This window comes from Schistocerca serialis, chromosome 2 (assembly GCF_023864345.2).
Source record: "Schistocerca serialis cubense isolate TAMUIC-IGC-003099 chromosome 2, iqSchSeri2.2, whole genome shotgun sequence".
Taxonomy (NCBI): Eukaryota; Metazoa; Arthropoda; class Insecta; order Orthoptera; family Acrididae; genus Schistocerca; species Schistocerca serialis.
The window spans coordinates 818,425,810-818,429,978 of NC_064639.1; the positions used below are offsets into that span (position 1 = coordinate 818,425,810).

At 40.4% G+C, this 4,169-nt stretch overlaps 1 non-coding gene across 1 annotated transcript; it reads left to right on the plus strand.

Annotated features, from left to right (window-relative positions):
• The first annotated feature begins 4,094 nt into the window (after nt 1-4,094).
• Trnal-caa (transfer RNA leucine (anticodon CAA)) lies at nt 4,095-4,169 on the plus strand. The gene has a single exon. It is a non-coding gene; the product is annotated as a tRNA-Leu (tRNA).

Below are 4,169 nucleotides of genomic sequence, written 5' to 3' on the forward strand. Positions count from 1 at the left end.
TTTAATATAATACTCACTTCCCTGATCATTTTGCCAGTAGATTGTCAAGATATCCAGATACTTAACAATAAACTGAAACTGAAACTGCTAATATCTACAGAATGCTACGGCCGCAGGTTCGAATACTGCCTCAGGCATGGATGTGTGTGATGTCCTTAGGTTAGTTAGGTTTAAATAGTTCAAAGTTCTAGGGGACTGATGACCTCAGAAATTAAGTCCCATAGTACTCAGAGCCATTTGAATCATTTTCTACAGAATGTACACAGTCAGAACGAAACATAATTATACACTTTTACTAAATATCTCATACACAAATTACCTAATCTTGACTGTTGTGGCCAAGTGCTGTCAGAGCTTAAATCTAACAGACATTTTTACTTCAGCTGTTCTAACAGTCCCTGTCAAAAAATTCATCTATAGAGTACAAAAGGAGTTACCTACCAAGAAGCTTTTCAACCTGTGCTTTATCTTAAATCAAGTTTTTAATGGTTGCTGGTAATTTATTGAAAATGTGTATTCCTGAATATTGGACCAAGGTAAGTGATTTTAGGTCTTTATGTAGATTGTTCTTATTCCTAGTATTGGTACTATGTATTGAGCTATTGGTTGGAAGTAGAGACATATTGTTTGCAACAGATTGCATTAAGGAATAAATATACTGGGAAGCAGTAGGTGTATACATTATGTTCTTGAATGTACACCACAAATGAGTTATTTCACGCTTTTGCATTGGCTAAATGAGCGTTTGTAATTAAACTTCTCACTGTGACAAGAGCTCCAATATCTATGCGATCATTGATGAGCCATTCATGCCGCAGTGAATTACATTTTTGCCCCAGTAATAAACTTATGATCACTACAATAATTTCGTCATGCTGTCTGTTAACTGTTACGAAGTATCTCCGTTAGTGTCATTTACTGACTAATGGATCTAGGTTTCTGTAGCGACGTTTTTCTTAACAAGTAAGTCAGATTTTGCATACGATTTTAAACACAACAGAAGGAGATCACACTGTGTTGTGATCAGTGTGCCACATTGCGCGCGATATCATACAAGGGCGGCACAATTTCTCTGTAAAGGGCAAATTTAACGATCAGTGAATTTGCTATGGTTTCAAGAAAGAAATACACGTTCATCGGCTCTAGCGCACAGGCTGTCTTGCAGCGGCAGATGTTAGCCTAGCGCTGATGACGTCATAGTTCCGCCGTGAGGCCTGTGTATCAGAAGGTGTTGCCTTACACCACAATACCAACCAGGTAGTTAATGCACCTGAACACAGAGGCCATGAGTTGCTTCAAAAATCATTGGGTAAAAGGAGGGGGTGATAACTAAGCTGAATAGCAGGCACTGGTATTAATACAACCCAAAAGGGGTATTCACTACAAGGTCATTTGCAATCATGATCCAGAGGCATTTGTAAGTAGGATCCTGACAAGTCTTATTTTGGAAAAATATGGCCTGCAGAAAGCTGTGCTAAGAGTTTATCCTGATAATGGGGTAAGGGATAGGTATCAGTATGAAATATGCTGACTATTCTTATATACTTGAATTTAGCATATTTTGTGACAGTACTCACTTTTCCGTGAAATGTTTATAAGATGATATTTGACTTTTCTATGTTGGCTTCAGTCGTCTAGTGAAAGTACGATTCCACAATGCTGTTTCGTCGGCTGCAGAAATGACCTGGTTCAATGCGTTTGCCTCATTTTTGGTGCTTCAAATACCATTTCTTCGAATGTGGTTCCTTCTTGATGTTTATATAACAAAAGTAGTAACATAATTCATTTTTCCTGTTCACTAGCAAATTATTATAACGGCGACCTGCACATTGTTCCACCGTCACACACACCGAGAGTTCACTGCCGACTGACTACGGTCAAAGACGACTCGAGCGTCAAAGACATTTCACACAACACACAAGCTTCCACTTGTAACCAGTCTCTTTGATATTCTTCGTCACATCTACTAATATTAATCAAAATGCTGTCACTCTCAAACATATAAGCAAATTAGCATAAAATAAGCAAATTACAATTCACAAAAAAAAAAAAAAAAAAAAAAAAAAAAAAAAAAAAAAAAAAATATTCTGACAAAAATATAAGAAAACAGTTACAACTTCCCTCATTAGATTTGGTATCGACAAATCCAGTAGAAAATAACACATCTCCCAGATCCATTACAAGTAACAGATTGTGAATTTACAGACTTTTTAAAATCACTACTTTGACAATTACTAGTGGAATAGCCCATTGACCAGAAGAGAGAAGCATGATAACACCCAAAGGTGTAAGTTGATGTAGTTCTGATCTGACTTGCTTGTGTAAAGCTATGGGGATTAGGCGGGCACAAAAATGGGGTTTTGCCAATGGTTTCATTGTGATATGAGACTTGAATTGGGTAGCACACCATAAATCTTCCAGAAACAAGGAGGAATATTCGAAGCAGAGTGCACCCTGTTGGTGGTTCTGAACTTGCTCTAATACCAGGCGCACTTAGTCACAAATAGATAACCAAAAAATTTTGAAGGCATGTATCCCAAATAAGTTTTCAGTTTTGGCATCATCCACCACTAGAAAGGTCAAAGGCTGAACAACTGCTTTGTACACCATGGAAGTAGAAAACTGTCCTAATAAAGGTATTTGTTGTAATCACCAACTGGCGAGAGGTGCAGGGCAGCACTTGTGATCCAAGCTCCACATAGAGTTGAGAATTTAACAAAGTCACTGCTGCACCCATGTCCACTTACATTTTTAACATCTTGTCCATCACACGTACTTCAATGTAGAGTTTGTTTGGGCTACCATCAGTTGGGCGTTTTGGAACACTGTTCACATCCATGTTAATGTCTGCTGAAGGGGGTTGTCTAGCTTCTGTTCCTGTCAAGTTTATGATGCATTTTGGTGCAAAAATTTTCAGTAATTATAGTGTCTGTGTGTGGCTCAGGAGAACCTGGAACAGAGAGAAGAATGCATTGTCTAAAACCTATTGTTGTCTTTCAAGTACACAAAAGGTTTCAAAACTTACTTTATTCTCAATGTCTAAGTGACATCATTGTAGTAACCACAATGCCAGCTCGAACTAACAACTGCAAGCAAAAAATGCACATTCAATCAGTCAGTTGTGAGCAGACAGTGTTGAGTAGTGGACATGCGGCTTTAGTGTGTCGATATTGAATTCGAGACATTCTCTGTAATGTTTTGGAAGAAGAATGTGTACAAACTTTATTCCGTGGACCTTGACTCCCAAACAAAATGACATGGACACCTGCTGTGACTTGATTGAAATGCAAAACATGGACAGTTCTTTTCTGGAAAAAATCGTCACGGATGCTGAAACTTGGTGTTATCAATGTGAATATACCACAAAATGACAAAGTGTACAAATGCACATGAAGGGTCAATGTTTTGATAACATAACTGACATTCAAGCCAATGTGGTGCAAGAGTTGCACACCCTGAGAGTTTAACAAGATGGTATGAACAGAATGAAATTTTCACTCTGCAGCGGAGTGTGCGCTGATATGAAACTTCCTGGCAGATTAAAACTGTGTGCCCGACCGAGACTCGAACTCGGGACCTTTGCCTTTCGCGGGCAAGTGCTCTACCAACTGAGCTACCGAAGCACGACTCACGCCCGGTACTCACAGCTTTACTTCTGCCAGTACCTCGTCTCCTACCTTCCAAACTTTACAGAAGCTCTCCTGCGAACCTTGCAGAACTAGCACTCCTGAAAGAAAGGATATTGCGGAGACATGGCTTAGCCACAGCCTGGGGGATGTTTCCAGAATGAGATTTTCATTCTGCAGTGGAGTGTGCGCTGATATGAAACTTCCTGGCAGATTAAAACTGTGTGCCCGACCGAGACACAAACTCGGGACCTTTGCCTTTCGCGGGCAAGTGCTCTACCAACTGAGCTACCGAAGCACGACTCACGCCCGGTACTCACAGCTTTACTTCTGCCAGTACCTCGTCTCCTACCTTCCAAACTTTACAGAAGCTCCCGCAGAAGGTTCGCAGGAGAACTTCTGTAAAGTTTGGAAGGTAGGAGACGAGGTACTGGCAGAATTAAAGCTGTGAGTACCGGGCGTGAGTCGTGCTTCGGTAGCTCAGTTGGTAGAGCACTTGCCCGCAAAAGGCAAAGGTCCCGAGTTCGAGTCTCGGTCGGGCAC